The sequence below is a fragment of the Protopterus annectens genome, chromosome 7.part1, assembly GCF_019279795.1.
Source record: "Protopterus annectens isolate FY-2018-M chromosome 7.part1, PAN1.0, whole genome shotgun sequence".
NCBI classification, from domain to species: domain Eukaryota; kingdom Metazoa; phylum Chordata; order Ceratodontiformes; family Protopteridae; genus Protopterus; species Protopterus annectens.
The window spans coordinates 265,962,140-265,980,263 of NC_056740.1; the positions used below are offsets into that span (position 1 = coordinate 265,962,140).

Consider the following 18,124-nt stretch of genomic DNA (forward strand, 5'->3'; position numbering starts at 1 on the left):
CTCGGTAATTAGTTTGATTGATGCTGAATATTACCTTTTTATGATATTACTTTGGAAAATAGCTTGGCTAAATAAAAGGATTTCCTGGAAACTGTTGATAAGTGAAGGCCAAAAGAGAGGGAGCTATCAACCCAAGTACTGAGGCCACTAACTAAGCTTTTGTTTTGTAGAGGTATGTTTTCTAGACAATTGGATGAGAGGAGGAAGAGATGTCTATCAAACGTGATTTTGCTACATCTTTTAGCATTTAGTTTGAGCCTGTTTTTAATACACTAAAGTTTTTCTAGGATAAGTTCACTCTGGAGGGTTTAGGCATCATAAAGTGACTTAACAACAATCCCCAGTTTACAATCATCTTCACACTTTGTTAGCCAAAAGTCTTGTCTCTCTGCTTACTGATCTGAAAAGTAAATATTAAGAGGAGAGTTTCCAGCACTGAGCCCTTAGGGGCAAAGCTGGTCACTTTTGTACTTTCTAATGATGCACCTGCAACTCGCACTGCATGTTTTCCGTCTTTCAGCCAGTTTGCTATCCATCTTACCAAATATGGGTTGATTTTTTTAAGCATTTAACTTTTGTATGATGCCAGCATGGGGAATACTTTCAAAGGCCATAGTTAGGTCAAAATACACTATCTGCACTGCATGCCCACCATCTACAGCCACTGTAACCTTTTCAAATAAATTTCACAGATTAAATAGACAGCATCTATACTTCAAAAAATAAAACACAAACTGTTGAGAGTTAAGTCTAACAAGATTGTTGATATCAACATTTATGAGGTCAGTTGTAAATCATGCTATGGCTTTGCAGATGAGGCTTGAAGGCTGGTAGGGCAATAGTTACCCAGGTCAGTTGTAAGTTCACCCTTATGGAGGGGCATCATCACTGCTATGTGCCACTCATCAGGGACAGAACCAGTAGCTAACCTTAAGTTGAGCATTTTGAGGAGTGTGTCTGCAATGGCATGTTTAACAATATTAATTAAGCAGCCAGGTATATTGTCAGGTCCCATTGAGAACCCTTTTGAGCTTCGTTAGCACTTTCAGTAATGGATCTTTAGACATAGTTGGAGGAGTAAGGGATTCAGATATTTTGGGGCTTCTAATAGAAATTTCAGTGGTGAAATTGGGAATACATTTGATTGTAAGGTTATTGGCAATGCCAGTTGGGTCAGAATATGAGGCCTCATTATGAATAAATTCTAAACACTAGGGTATATACATTTTTTTAGTTTTCTAATGTAGCTAAAGAAGAATTTATAATGATCTTTAGTTTCAGAGGCCAACCTAAGTTCACAGGCTCCTTTACTGGACCCGATAGTGTTCTGGAAGTGACTGTTTTGCAGTGTCCGCATAAGACAACTTCGTGCAATTAAAGAAGCTCAGTGGTAGATGTGATAAAATTTGTAGCGAAAGTTTATAGATTAGAGGGAAGCCTCCAGATTCATGTGGTATTTACATTGCCTTAAAGCAAACACAAGTGCTGAATTAGTCTGACTGTCACTCACCACATGTTGTTGTGTCTTTCAGCTTATCCCGGTTAGGGGTCGCCATAGCGAAACTCCGGTCCGCTAATGTTTGGTAGTGGATTTTTACGTGCCGAGTTACCAGCCCTGATGCACAACCTTCAACGAAGGCACGCTCATTCACGCATGCCTCCACACAGAAGACGCTCTAGCTGAGAATCAAACGGGACAACGTCTTGCTGTGAGGCGACAATGCTAACGCAGCACCGAAATAAATTAGCCATCATCCAGTAGTAGACAAACTTTAGCACTGGATTGTCATTCATTTTTACAATATTCAAAGCATTGTCAAATGGGAATTAGATAGGAAACAAAACAATCTACAGATGCTGTCCATCTTGTCTTCCATCTTGGAGGTAAAAGCCATTAGAAAGGAATGTCTTGGAGAACACACTGAGGCAGTGTACTCAAAAGCTTACCTCTTTAAAAAAATGGGAGTATTCATATCCATCCTGGTCTTAAAAAAGTGAATACATGCATTCTGTGTATAAGATTCATTGTGGTTACTGTCACATTCAATACATACTTGAGTTGTAAGCTGTTTACTTACACATAAACCTCATCCATACATCCCTTTGGTTCACTTTTTTAGGGAAACACTTTCAGTGTACACAACTCTTCAGACTAACATCAGCCTACTGGTCTTTCAAGAACATCATTGTATAAATACTATGGAATTCATTCAAATGTATTTGAAAAATAAAAATAAAAAAAATTTGAGAAAATAAAAAAAATCATTGTCTCACTAGCTGCCTTCATCATACAGCTGGGCATACATGTGATCCACTGCTTGGAGGACTGGTTTCTGGAAGCAAGATGTCCACAGACCTGCAAGCTGCACATGTAGTTACTGTGAGCAGAAGCATGAGCAACTGGTCGTACATAAAAATTAAAAATAAAGACCTCATCATAGTCACTGCTATACCTTGGGATGCACAATGGATGCATGTATGTTTTGCCTGGTATTTCTAAAACAAAACCAAGCAAACCAAAGGGTAAAGAAGGTCACACAGACAAATCATTCAGGAAAAATTGCAGGAAAGCCCCAGCTAATCTAGAACCTTCACTGTGTAATACCCTACGCATCCTGTAATGAAGGATCATGGGATATATACAAATGACACTTTAAGGACATACCAGTGTTTCAGCTACATGGCTACTGAATGCCCATGTCTTTTCACTTTTGAGTTTTTAGGGGCACATTCAGGTTAATAAAGCCAACCCCTACACGCATTTCTTTAATAAAAGTGGTTTACTCTGTCGTACAGTTTCTCAAGGACAAGGAAATGAATTCCTGTGAAGTTAGGCAGTGCATTACTGCTATTATGTGTAACAAAAACAGAAATACAGACTACTACAGGTGAGCTGTAAAGTAATGCATTTTACTGGAAGATTATTATGCTGGACCACAATGGTGTATCAGGCTGGGTCACAGAATAAGGCAGCGGAATAAAAGAACACACAACATGCATATACAAAGAAATAGTCATCATGTTTAAACAAGGTTGCTTCAAGGCCTTTACCTTAACAGTTTAAGTTTTTATAATACTGTGATATGCTTGACTCCACATTGGAAAAATATATTACAACTCTGAGACCTTTCCATGTTATTTGGGCACCGATTACATACCATTACATCATGTAAGTTTGATGGCCTCACATGGTTGATTCTTATCAAAATCTGTCCTTGTGGATGCAGAAGAGAAATCTCACCCCCATCAAGTAACCCGCTTTTCCTGATTTTGCACAGTGACAGACTTACACTGTGTACAATGCATCCATTTTCTCTAAAATTAACTTTGCAATCCACAGATTACAACTACGAGAGACGACATTTTTTTAAGTCAAAATTTTCTTCACAATGTTTGAGAACTTCTTCTGGAATACAGCCAAATTACAACGGATATATATGAAGAAACACCAGCAATGTAGACAACTAAATATCTTATTCCAAATTGTGAAAGTCCAAGTAAAAGGGCTGCATGTTTTACAGTAAATAGTGACCACTTGGTTAAAAACACAGATAACTTGTATTGCGAATATTATTTTATAGAAACAGATAAGAAAAAAATCAAGCAAAAAATTATTTTGATTGACTAGAATCACGGTGCACAAATATGTTCCAATGTCTTCCCCTCATCTACCTAAGTGCATCATCCTAAAAGCAAGCTTGCATGACTGTTTACTTACTTATACTTATGATTAACTTCTACAAAGTCATTGAAAATTCTTCAAGGCCCAAGAAAGCACAGTATATCAACAACCACCACTGGATGAATTTTTATTTTTACATGCGTTTCTTCTCTAATCTAAATTAGAAAGTGCATACAGTTAAGAACCTTGAGGTGTGTTGATGATTAGTCTGTGTATTTGTTTGTCATTCAGTATGTGTGTGTGTGCGCATGTGCACGTGTGTGCATTTTCTACATACAACATATATGCATACACACACACACGTATGTGTGTGTATATATATATATATATATATATATATATATATATATATATTATTCATAGAGAGAGAATGAATGAAACACGAGGATTATTTTAACAGCAGATTTGTACAGCACATTATATAATTATTTAAACTGTATGGATTACAGAATGATATAAAAATATTTCCTTGCCTTCAAGAAGATCTCTTGCCAGTCCTGGTTCTGCCCCTGTTGACCGAACAAAGTCTGACAGGACTGAATCCATATCAAGAGTCATGTGATCATGTAGAAGTGGTGCTGCAAAAACTGCAGCGAAGCTCGCTGTGGCAGCCAGGCTGTCAGATTGTCATCTATGGAGAGAGAGAGAGAGAGAGAGGGAGGGGAGTGAGATAAATTAATCGGTGACATGCAAAGATCTAACCACTTTCATAAATGTATAAAGTTTATCAGATAGTCATTAGTAATACATGCAACATCATACAACTCACCTTACTATTTACTCTATCATATCCTTAGTCTAGTGACTGTGACTGTGATCACCAAAATATACCTTTGCTGACACATACTCATTGTTTATACATTTAGGAATTTTTTTTTCTTTTTAGTATAAACATTTACATCTGTAAATCTGTGCTTATTCTGAAGTGCAAAACACAGAGGCAATGATCCACAGTGGATTATGCCCACTATGGATTTATAATACTCAGATTTTCCAGGTGACATTTTCTGTAATCCGCTATTAGGGGTGGGGGTCTCCAGCCATGTAAACAAAAAATGAATACATGTATAATATAGAGTCCCACTGCACTGAAACAGAAAACATTGAAACTAACAGCCTAGAAATCACAGGTTGAGAAATTAAATAATGCAAACATTGCACACAGTTAAAATCTAAATAACTTCCTCTACCTAACTCAAGTCACAGAAAAAAAGGAGAACGGAAAATTCAAAATAAAACAAGAAGATATAATAGCATAATAGACCTAATTCTGAATATTTGTTCTAAATAAAGCTGAACAAGTTAAATAAATAGCCAAGCAATAAAGTAACAGTGTCTTAACACAGTCCTCACCACAATAGCAAAGTAATTTTACAGACATAGCTGGCACCACAAACAAATGTTAAAACTACCTCAGAACTGGAGTAGAAAACTACCCATATGACAGCCTATTCACAGATACTATGTAAAGGCCTATTTAATATATGGGTTATATAAATAATATAATTACTGCATTCAAATGAAATTGTCATTTGTCTGCATGTCCTCCCTGCATCGTGTGTGTTTCCTGCGGGTGCTCCGGTTTCCTCCCATGTTACAAAGACATATATCTGGAGCATTTCACTCCGGGCTTCTGCTGAAAATTGGCTTTGGTCCAAGTCAAACTTTCCCGGTAAACAAATATTAAATAAATACATCTGCATCGAAGTCAGGGAAATACATGCAGTGCATGGTAGGTCCATCACATTGCATATAAACATTACAGTAGCAAAATGTGAAGTTTCAACAATGTGTAAAGAAGGAGGTATCCTAACACCTATTTTGGCACCTACAGTCAGTTTTCTAACTAGGTCCTTAACATAATCCTTACTGATTAGCAGGAAAATAATTAATCTACTTGCTTCCTACAACCCTCCATGCCAGGAAACCACTTACTTCCTGGGAGCTTTTCCTCCAGTATCCTCTGCAGTACTGTGTAAATAAAGTTAGTTAAAAAAGCTGTAAAATATGAAAGTACCTTGGTAGACAAAGGACATATTTGTGTTAGTATCAAAAGTCTACCTGGACATGCTCCTTTTATATTTCAGATTTATGAAAGAAAAATGGTAGTTATCTTGCCAAAAATGACTAGAGGTATGGTAAAACAAAGGATTATTTCTCTAAAAGCATGCAATATAGACTCAAGGTATGAGTAAGATCATGTTTAATTTGCCTGACAGCTTTGCAAATATGGCAGACAAGAATAGGTAACATTTTTGTGATATTACATAATAGTATTTCATTGTTAAATGTGTCGGATATTATTTTTAATAGATTTTTACTAATTTTTTTAACTCATTTAAAAAGGAAGACATATGTATGTACAGCCCTTAGGGGAGCCTCTATAGGTACGTAACAGTTATGTCAACTTTGATGGTCCCTACTCCAGGCCAGTAATCAAGGAGCCTCAGTCCTCACCACTGACACCGGTGGGGGATGGCCACTAGGAGCAAAAATGGATACACACAGTATTTTAAGATGCAGATCTCTGCACCATGCACAATTTCCCTTAAGAACACACAGGGAGCACACTCCAGACCTGGGGCTGGATTCTCTATCTCTCCAGGGCCCAAACAAGACTCCAAGCTCACCAATTTGGAGCTCTGTGTCCCTGCTCCCAGTCTGGTACACACACACACACACTTTGATATTTGATCTTCACACACACACACATGCACACCTGGGAAAGGCTGGCACAGATTTACCAGCTGTGGCCCTCGGCCCGGACTATAAGGTAATTATGCTGCGACCAGTCAGCTTCTCTAAAGCTCTTACAAGGATACCCAATTATACTGAGTAAAATTAATACTAATACAAATGGTAGAGATTGACCAATGCAGCAAGGCTTTCTGCAGCAGCCACAGTGTCACAAAAATAAGCATAACTACTGTTCAGATGTTAAAAGTATTCTCTAAAAGAACAGCCACAATGAATGGTATATAAATATTTAATAATAAATAATAAAATAGAAAACATGAGAATACCGAGTATCTAGTTACAATAAACATCAGAGTTTCAATCACAGGAGATATAGAAAATAAGGCAGTTGGATAGATTCACACAGCTGCAGAAAAACAATACTTAACTAATCTCACTATATTTCCTGGCTGACTAAAGAATTACTGTTCCCTAGTTAAGTTACTTACTACAGCAAGGCAAGATGATGACTGTTGAATTGCTTACTACAGCAAGGACAGATGCAGTGCGTGGTTGTGTGAGATATCTGTGAGAGACCTTTCCTGTCAAGTTCTGAAAAACAAAATGTTGATGTGAGAGTTCCATCATATCTCTCACTAATATCTAAAAAAAAATTATTTCAACGCTGGTTACAGAATGACATCACATCTGGTCACCTGACTCTGGTACAATATACACCCAAAGCTTTGCTAAGATCTGTTGCAGCATCTGAAAGCTATAAAACAATTTCAAAAAGTAACACCTTTCCAGGGTAGCAATTAGTTCACCCCAAGGACAATACAGTAAGAATCCTAGTCCTGTTTTTCTCAGACATTTCTGTCTCTGTCTGCAATCAGATATGTAAGATAAAATCTTTATGGCCTAAACCAACCCATTTAATTTATGACTTATTTTTCAAAATTAGCTGGACTGAGATTAATCTCTTCCCATCCAGAATTTTCTGTTAAAACATATACATTTAATCAGTTATAATAATACTGTCTGACATATGTGTACATCTCTTTTCTGTCCAGCGGGACCAACTGTTGATGTATTTATAACACAAACAACTTTACAAATACATTTTTAATACAAGCATCTGTACAAATCAGTGTGATAGTCAAATGGCATAAAATTCTTTACAAAACTCCAGCTAGCTATGCTGGCATATGTTACATATACACTGCCCTACTCTCCCAGGCACAGACGGCACTATCTCATATCATCACATTGCTCCCTCCTTTGAAGACTAATGCTAGTTTTTCAAGTGACCCTGGAAAAAACATTGCTTGAGAGAAATGGGCCTATCTGGGAATATATTAACCTATACCCTGCCTTGACAGCCTATCTACATTGGCATTGCTGACTGCACTATGGTGCTGCACTGTCATGTCATATGCCTGCAACCCTAGGCTGCACCTTAATAACGTGGCCTACTGGCTGGTACAATGCAACCATGTTAAGTGATTGCGGTCTGTAACCACAGTGAATTTCCTTCCATACAGATAAGGATGAAGTTTCTGCAGAGCCCATACTATGGCTAGACATTCTTTTTCTACAGCTGCGTAACATTCCTCCCTGGGTTGGGATCTTCATCTGAGATATAAAACTGGATGCTCTTCTCCTTCTCAGGAAACCTGGATGACTACAGCCCCCACCCCATGGCTTGAAGCATCACCTGCATAACAAAGTCTTTGCTGTAATCTGGACAAGTTAACACAGGGGGGTCCTCCCAATGTCCCTTTAAGCTTTTGGAATGCCTGCTTACAGGCTGGGGTCCACATTACCTTATCTGGCCTGTTTTTCCTTTGCAGGTCTGTGAGGTGAGCAGCTATTGTACTATAATTGGGAATGAACTTTCTATAGTACCTCACTGCCACCAAGAATGCCTTTACCTGCTTTTTGGTAACAGGGGCAGGCCACATCTGAATAGCTTCTACTTTAGAAGGTTATGGCCTGATCTTACCATGCTCCACTCTATGTCTGAGGTAGGAGATTTCTGCCATACCCAACTAAGACTTACTGAGCTTTATGGTTAACTCAGCCCTTTGCAGTCTGCTCAGGGCCTCCCTATCATGGCAAGGCATCATCATGTTAACATGGTACAATGTGTTCCCTTTCCTACCATACCACTTTGAAGGATATCTACCAAGCTGCTTGCAGCTTATTGTGCCTGACAGGAATGAGCACTGTAACCTGCTGTCCCACAACATACTCTCAAGATCAAGCATTCCTGTCATATCAGACCTTTTTCTGCTGTTAGGCTCTTGCCAGGTTCTCCTGGTTCAAGCCCATGAGCTCCTAAGTCTTTTCCTGAGGTTTAGGACATATGCCATAACAAATTTCTTGTGAGATTCAAGCACCCTCCCTCTCATCACAAATCAAATCTGAAGGCACCCTTACCATATGCCCGTACAGCAACTCAAAGGATAAAAAACCTGTGGAATCCTGGGGTATATGTCTGTATGCAAACAGTAGATGGGGCAAATATTTGTCCCACTCTGTCTTAAACTGATCTGAAAATGCCCATAATACAGTCTTTAGGGTACAGTTTAACCTCTCCACAAGATCATTAGTCTGGGGATTGTAAGGGGTGGTCTTTTGGTGCTTCATCCCACAACATTTCCACAGACAAGCCAGGTGGTCTGACATGAAATTGACACCTCTGTCAGTCAGTATTTCTCTCAGGAAACCTACACTGCTGAAAATCTCTAACAAAGCATTTGCTATCTTCTCTGCCTTGATGGAGGACAGAGCCACCACTTCAGGGTATCGAGTAACATAATCTACTACCACCAGGATATACTTCTTCCCTGTGGAAATTGGGGTACTCAGAGGCCCTACAATATCCATAGCTACTCTCTGAAATGGCTCTTCAATCACTGGCAAAGGCATCAATGGTGCTTTAACCTTGTCTCCTGCCTTGCCTACCTTTTGGCACTACTCACAGGTCCTGCAGTAGGTTACATCCCTTGCAATCCCAGGCCAATAAATGTTCTGCATAATATGTCTCTTGGTATGCTTTATATCCATACGACCTGCAAAAGGACTTCACTGGCTATGGCTAGAAGTGCCAGATGGTAGGCTCTGGGAACTACCAACTCCTACTGCACTACCTCACCCTCTATTCTTCCCTCAGGAGTCCACTCCCTATACAGTAACCCTTTGCCCCAATATACAGACTCCCCTTTTCCTTGAGAATTAGGTGCCTCCTTAATGATCTTCCTCAGTCTTCGTAAGGTAGGGTCCAAAAGCTTTACCTGTCTCAGATTTTTCTTTGTGACCCTTCCCAGCTCCCTTACACAGGAAGCCTGGTATCTTCTGACAGTTGTGTCTCACTGTCAGCCTGGGTACTACCACTCACCTCTGTCTTTGAAGTCACCCTGTCCATGGGAACATCAGTACCTACTAGCAGCTGTGGCTCACTTTCAGGCTCACTGCTATAGGGTAACTCCCACCCTGAAATAGCCACATCACCAGATCCAGCTTTAGGTGTGGAGCCTGCCTGGGACTCCCCCAGGCTACCAGACCCACATGCCTGTCTCCAAGTCTGACTGTGTGTAACTGCATGCACACAGGGTACTGCATTATCAAAATCATTCTCTATAAAGACATGGCAGAGATATCCTCAAACACACCTACTTGCTTGCTTCTTTTTCCACCCTCCCAGTCAAGGTTCACCCTGGCCAAAGGTGTTTGGAATGGGGTCCCTCCTAAAGCTCTGACTGGAGTAGACTTCCCAAGCAAGTACTGCTCCTCTTTAACCACTGCAGGCTTCACAATGCTTATGTCAGAGTCTCTCTTAGAAGTGGCCATCTTCCATCCACAAAAATAGGATACAAACTGTGATAATAGTTTGGTACCCCTGTTGTCTCCAGACAACTTACCACCGGCATGGTATTATTCCCAATTGCTGGCTCCCTCACCTTTTATTCCCCACCTTGCTTCAGTGGACATTTTTGTGCTACATGGCCCCTCTGGTTACATTTAAAACATCTAACCCTTGACTCTGGCCATGTACCTGAACTAGTGGCTTTTCCAGTTACTGGCAGACTCTGTTGGGGTGGCTTAGGCTGCTCACCATGGATTCCCTTACGTCCATGTGCAGCAGTGGGTATCTTCTTCTGCTGTGATGTCCTGTTTGCTAAGTAGAAATCTCCTTTTCTGCCCAGGTCATATGCAGAGTTACACTCTCGATCTGCCAACCAGATTCTCATGTCTTCAGGCAAATTGCTACATGCTTGTTCCCATACAAAAAGGTCAGCCAACCTTTTAAAAGTGGTGACCTGACACCTACTCACCCACCTATGAGAATAAGAGCTTAACTCATCAATATAATCACATGTACTTTCATATGCCTTATGTCTATGCTCACAAAACATTTTTCCTGTAAACTTCAGGTGTTAACTTATAACTTTCCAAATAACATTGTTTAACTTTATCATAGTTTAAACAATCAGTATTAGACAATTTAGAAAATTACAGTTGTGTACACTTACCATAAATGTAGATGTTTGAGTGTATTTACTGTTGCAGTCATTACATTTGGGTTACCTGCTTGCAGGTAGCCCTCAGCCAGCCTGATTATCAAAGTCTTGGGTCCTGTGTCGATTGCTGTCTCTTCTTCCATGACGTCAGGTAGTTAGGGGTATAAAGCATGCAGCCGAAGCCATTACATCAGTTTTTCTTGCCCCAGATGTCAGTTGCCCCCATAATGGGAAGCAATTATATACAAGATTACACCTCCAATTATAAGCAAATACACCAGAAAGCTTAAATACAGTAAACAAGAAGAGAGGTATAGCAAATAGAAGTCAGGGGAATGGAGGGAGGGTAACCAGGACTGCAACAGTGAATACACTCAAACATCTACATTTATGGTAAGTGTACACAACTGTACTATGTTCTTCGTGTTTCACTGTTGCAGTCATTACATTTGGGTAGATTCCCAAAGCTAAGGAAGGGAGGAGGCAATTAGAGAGCATTAGGACCAGCTATTAGGCCCTGCAAGACTGCAGTGGCAAAACCAGCTCTGGATTTAGAGAAAATAGACAAGTGGTAATGCTTGGTGAATGTATGAACAAAACTCCAGGTAGCAGCTTCTAGGATGTCCCTGGTAGGAACACCTCTGTGAAAGGCTGTTGAAGTAGATGCAGCCCTGGTGGAATGTGATCTTATCTCCTGTGGAGTAGGTTTTCCATGGTGCTTATAGCAGAAATGAATGCAATGGTCTATCCATTTATAAATTGCTTTGAAATGGCCTTCCATCTGCCCCTGCAGCAAAGGCAACTAGCAGCTGTTCAGTTTTTCTGAAAGGTTTGGTCCTGTCCAAATAAAATCTTAGTTGTCTGTACACATCCAAAGAGTGCAGTATTCATTCTCCTTTATTCTGTGGATTAGAAAAGAAGGTTGGCAAATGAATGGACTGATTAAGGGCCACACTGGATACCACCTTGGGCATAAAGGAAGGACTGGTCCTGAAGGACACCCTGTCTGCATGGAAGATGATGAAGGGCTCCACTGCCATGAGGGTCTATAATTCAGACACTCTTCTTGCTGAAGTGATGGCTAGAAGGAAGGCTGTTTTCCAAGAAAGGAATTTCAACTCTGCAGTTGCAGCTGGCTCAAAGGGAGTTAGAATGAGCTTTTCCAATACAAAGTTAAGGTCCCAGGCTGGAGTAGGGGCTCTCCTTGGTGGTCTTAATTTTTGCCTCTCTGAGGAATTGCTTCAGCAGTGGGTGAGAGAAGAGGGGTGGTTCCATATTATAATGTGCTGAAATGGCAGAGGCATGAATTTTAACAGAAGAGAAGGAAAGGCCCTTGTGATTCATCTCTGTTAAGTATTGAAGAATATCACGGTAAACTGGGCACTGTTGTGCCCATCCCCCTGAGTTTGGCTCCAGTAACAGAATCTTTTCCACTTTTCAGCATAGGATTTTCTAGTACTAGGCCTCCTTGCCTCCAGAATGACATGCAGCACTTGCTTACTTAGGGATGGTAATGGAGAGCTCAGGTAATTAGCCAGGCTGCAAGGTTCAGGGTTTGTAGCTGGGGGTGCAGAATCTGGCCCTCCTGCTGGGACAGCAGGGAAGGTGTCAGAGGCAGGTGTCATGGTTCCAGCAGTGACATACTGTGCAAGAGGGGGTACTAGAGTTGGTGTGGCCAGTCTGATGCAATGAGTATTGTCCTTGGTTTGTCCTGTTTGATCTTTAGTAGAACTTTGGAGAGGAGAGGCAGAGGGGGGAAAGGCATAAAATGAGAGGTTTTCCCAGGTGAAGGATGGGCATCCACTTTCCAAGCTTGTCTGTAGGGAGTTCTTGTGCAGAATATTTCCAATTGGTAGTTCTGAGGGGAGGAAAACAGGTCTATCTCTGGGCTCCCCCATTTGTTTCTCAACATGTTGAATATCTTTGGTTCCAGTTTTCACTCGTGTGGGTCCATGAGATTTCTGCTTAGGTCGTCTGCCAGTGAATTTAGTTTGCCTGGCAGGAATTGAGCCTGTAGGTGCACTTGGTGGCTTAAGGCTGTGTTCCACAGAGCCATGGCTAGTCTGCAGAGGGGGTATGAATGGGTTCCCCCCTGCTTGTTTATGTACCACATAACAGTGGTGTTGTCTGTTTTTACCAATAATTGTCCTGGAAGGATGTGGTCCTTGAAGGCTGTCAGAGCATTCTGTACAGCTAACATTTCTTTTTGATTGATATGCAGGTGCATTTGACTCCGGTTCCATTTGACCTGAATGCACTGCCCTGCCAAGTGAGCCCCCCCATGCATAGTCTGATGCATCTGTTAGGGTTTGGGTGGCAGGGGGTAGAGTGAATGGAAGTCCCTTGTTGAGGTAGCAGGGCTCTGCCCACCAAAGGAATTCTGTCTTTATACAAGGGATGATAGGAATCACTGCTTCCAGGTCCTGAGAATGTTTACTCCATAGGCTTTTTAGATACCATTGTAGTTTCTTCATATGCAGTCTTGCATATGGAATTAGTAGGATGCAAGAGGCCATGAACCCCAGAGCTTGCAGTATTTTCCTTGCAGTTAACTGGGTATTTGTGACCAGTAATTTGAAGAAGGCTGTCAGATAAACTTGTTTCTCTGGTGTGAGGTAGGCCATCTGGGAAGTTGTGTTCAAGCTTGCTCCCAGGAATACAATTTGCTGACAGGGTACTAGATGAGATTTCTTTTCGTTTATGGTGTACCCCAGCAAGGTTAGAAGTTTCTTTACAAATGCCAGATGATTTAATAGTATGTCCTGGCTTTCTGCCTGAATTAGACAATTGTCCAGATATGGGTATACTTGAATATTTCTTTGCCTGCAAAATGCAATGACTGGAGCTAGGCATTTTGTGAATTTCCTGGGTGCAGTAGATAAGCCAAAGGGCAGTGCAGAGAACTGATAGTGCATGTAGCCTGCTCTGAAGCATAGGTATTTTCTGCAAGAATCCCTTATTGGGATGTGCAGGTAAGCTTCCTTTAAATCCAATGTTGCCAACCAGGCATTTTTGCCCAGCATGGGAAGCAGTTGATGAAGAGTAAGCATTTTGAATATTGGAATTACCACAAAGGTGTTTAGGATAAATAGGTCCAGGATAGGATGACAGGGATTGTCTTTTCTGGGTACCAGGAAAAGTCTGGAGTAAAAACCTTGTCCCCATGCTTCTACTGGTGCAGGTTGAATAGCCCTGATACTTAGAAGAGAGAGGACCTGCTGCTGAGCCTCTGCCCACTGATTTGGGGATAGGTCTGGCCAGTCCTTTGGAGTTGGTAAGGTGTGGAAGTGGAATCTGTATCCTTGAGAAACAATATTTAAAACCCATTTGTCTTGGGTAATGAGTTCCCAGTTTTTTGCATGCAGGGCGATCTTTCCCCTTAAAGGCACGATCAGATGAGCAGGGCTTGGAAGGTTTAATGTTAAGTCTTTGTGACAGTTTACCATGGGGGTGTCTTACTACTTCCAGCTTTAGAAGTGGGAGCCCCCCACTGCTTAGGCCTGTGAGTACCTTGAGACTGTGGCCTAGGTGGTCTGCTGCTCCTGCATTTGGACTGAGAGAGCCTGGAAGAGACAGGAAAGGACTAATTCTTAGAAGGCCAATGTCTACTAAATCTGGGAGGATGTACTTGCAGGAAATCTTTAACAGTTTGCATAGATTTAGCTTTTTCCTCCATCTTTTTAAGAACTTCTTCTGCTTTGTTGCCAAACCGGCAGTCTTGGTTTAAGAGAGCATCCAGTAATTTGGCTTTAACATAAGCTTTTGGAATGCCTGCTTACAGGCTGGGGTCCACATTACCTTATCTGGCCTGTTTTTCCTTTGCAGGTCTGTGAGGTGAGCAGCTATTGTACTATAATTGGGAATGAACTTTCTATAGTACCTCACTGCCACCAAGAATGCCTTTACCTGCTTTTTGGTAACAGGGGCAGGCCACATCTGAATAGCTTCTACTTTAGAAGGTTATGGCCTGATCTTACCATGCTCCACTCTATGTCTGAGGTAGGAGATTTCTGCCATACCCAACTAAGACTTACTGAGCTTTATGGTTAACTCAGCCCTTTGCAGTCTGCTCAGGGCCTCCCTATCATGGCAAGGCATCATCATGTTAACATGGTACAATGTGTTCCCTTTCCTACCATACCACTTTGAAGGATATCTACCAAGCTGCTTGCAGCTTATTGTGCCTGACAGGAATGAGCACTGTAACCTGCTGTCCCACAACATACTCTCAAGATCAAGCATTCCTGTCATATCAGACCTTTTTCTGCTGTTAGGCTCTTGCCAGGTTCTCCTGGTTCAAGCCCATGAGCTCCTAAGTCTTTTCCTGAGGTTTAGGACATATGCCATAACAAATTTCTTGTGAGATTCAAGCACCCTCCCTCTCATCACAAATCAAATCTGAAGGCACCCTTACCATATGCCCGTACAGCAACTCAAAGGATAAAAAACCTGTGGAATCCTGGGGTATATGTCTGTATGCAAACAGTAGATGGGGCAAATATTTGTCCCACTCTGTCTTAAACTGATCTGAAAATGCCCATAATACAGTCTTTAGGGTACAGTTTAACCTCTCCACAAGATCATTAGTCTGGGGATTGTAAGGGGTGGTCTTTTGGTGCTTCATCCCACAACATTTCCACAGACAAGCCAGGTGGTCTGACATGAAATTGACACCTCTGTCAGTCAGTATTTCTCTCAGGAAACCTACACTGCTGAAAATCTCTAACAAAGCATTTGCTATCTTCTCTGCCTTGATGGAGGACAGAGCCACCACTTCAGGGTATCGAGTAACATAATCTACTACCACCAGGATATACTTCTTCCCTGTGGAAATTGGGGTACTCAGAGGCCCTACAATATCCATAGCTACTCTCTGAAATGGCTCTTCAATCACTGGCAAAGGCATCAATGGTGCTTTAACCTTGTCTCCTGCCTTGCCTACCTTTTGGCACTACTCACAGGTCCTGCAGTAGGTTACATCCCTTGCAATCCCAGGCCAATAAATGTTCTGCATAATATGTCTCTTGGTATGCTTTATATCCATACGACCTGCAAAAGGACTTCACTGGCTATGGCTAGAAGTGCCAGATGGTAGGCTCTGGGAACTACCAACTCCTACTGCACTACCTCACCCTCTATTCTTCCCTCAGGAGTCCACTCCTATACAGTAACCCTTTGCCCCAATATACAGACTCCCTTTTCCTTGAGAATTAGGTGCCTCCTTAATGATCTTCCTCAGTCTTCGTAAGGTAGGGTCCAAAAGCTTTACCTGTCTCAGATTTTTCTTTGTGACCCTTCCCAGCTCCCTTACACAGGAAGCCTGGTATCTTCTGACAGTTGTGTCTCACTGTCAGCCTGGGTACTACCACTCACCTCTGTCTTTGAAGTCACCCTGTCCATGGGAACATCAGTACCTACTAGCAGCTGTGGCTCACTTTCAGGCTCACTGCTATAGGGTAACTCCCACCCTGAAATAGCCACATCACCAGATCCAGCTTTAGGTGTGGAGCCTGCCTGGGACTCCCCCAGGCTACCAGACCCACATGCCTGTCTCCAAGTCTGACTGTGTGTAACTGCATGCACACAGGGTACTGCATTATCAAAATCATTCTCTATAAAGACATGGCAGAGATATCCTCAAACACACCTACTTGCTTGCTTCTTTTTCCACCCTCCCAGTCAAGGTTCACCCTGGCCAAAGGTGTTTGGAATGGGGTCCCTCCTAAAGCTCTGACTGGAGTAGACTTCCCAAGCAAGTACTGCTCCTCTTTAACCACTGCAGGCTTCACAATGCTTATGTCAGAGTCTCTCTTAGAAGTGGCCATCTTCCATCCACAAAAATAGGATACAAACTGTGATAATAGTTTGGTACCCCTGTTGTCTCCAGACAACTTACCACCGGCATGGTATTATTCCCAATTGCTGGCTCCCTCACCTTTTATTCCCCACCTTGCTTCAGTGGACATTTTTGTGCTACATGGCCCCTCTGGTTACATTTAAAACATCTAACCCTTGACTCTGGCCATGTACCTGAACTAGTGGCTTTTCCAGTTACTGGCAGACTCTGTTGGGGTGGCTTAGGCTGCTCACCATGGATTCCCTTACGTCCATGTGCAGCAGTGGGTATCTTCTTCTGCTGTGATGTCCTGTTTGCTAAGTAGAAATCTCCTTTTCTGCCCAGGTCATATGCAGAGTTACACTCTCGATCTGCCAACCAGATTCTCATGTCTTCAGGCAAATTGCTACATGCTTGTTCCCATACAAAAGGTCAGCCAACCTTTTAAAAGTGGTGACCTGACACCTACTCACCCACCTATGAGAATAAGAGCTTAACTCATCAATATAATCACATGTACTTTCATATGCCTTATGTCTATGCTCACAAAACATTTTTCCTGTAAACTTCAGGTGTTAACTTATAACTTTCCAAATAACATTGTTTAACTTTATCATAGTTTAAACAATCAGTATTAGACAATTTAGAAAATTACAGTTGTGTACACTTACCATAAATGTAGATGTTTGAGTGTATTTACTGTTGCAGTCATTACATTTGGGTTACCTGCTTGCAGGTAGCCCTCAGCCAGCCTGATTATCAAAGTCTTGGGTCCTGTGTCGATTGCTGTCTCTTCTTCCATGACGTCAGGTAGTTAGGGGTATAAAGCATGCAGCCGAAGCCATTACATCAGTTTTTCTTGCCCCAGATGTCAGTTGCCCCCATAATGGGAAGCAATTATATACAAGATTACACCTCCAATTATAAGCAAATACACCAGAAAGCTTAAATACAGTAAACAAGAAGAGAGGTATAGCAAATAGAAGTCAGGGGAATGGAGGGAGGGTAACCAGGACTGCAACAGTGAATACACTCAAACATCTACATTTATGGTAAGTGTACACAACTGTACTATGTTCTTCGTGTTTCACTGTTGCAGTCATTACATTTGGGTAGATTCCCAAAGCTAAGGAAGGGAGGAGGCAATTAGAGAGCATTAGGACCAGCTATTAGGCCCTGCAAGACTGCAGTGGCAAAACCAGCTCTGGATTTAGAGAAAATAGACAAGTGGTAATGCTTGGTGAATGTATGAACAAAACTCCAGGTAGCAGCTTCTAGGATGTCCCTGGTAGGAACACCTCTGTGAAAGGCTGTTGAAGTAGATGCAGCCCTGGTGGAATGTGATCTTATCTCCTGTGGAGTAGGTTTTCCATGGTGCTTATAGCAGAAATGAATGCAATGGTC

At 41.6% G+C, this 18,124-nt stretch overlaps 1 long non-coding RNA gene across 1 annotated transcript in view; it reads right to left on the bottom strand.

Moving 5' to 3' along the window:
• Positions 1–4,156: 4,156 nt before the first annotated feature.
• LOC122807726 overlaps positions 4,157–18,124 on the bottom strand; it is a 977,429-nt gene continuing 963,461 nt past the window's right edge. The window contains exon 3 of the long non-coding RNA XR_006365718.1: positions 4,157–4,313. This is a non-coding gene — a long non-coding RNA (uncharacterized LOC122807726). The remainder of the gene's footprint in view (positions 4,314–18,124) is intronic.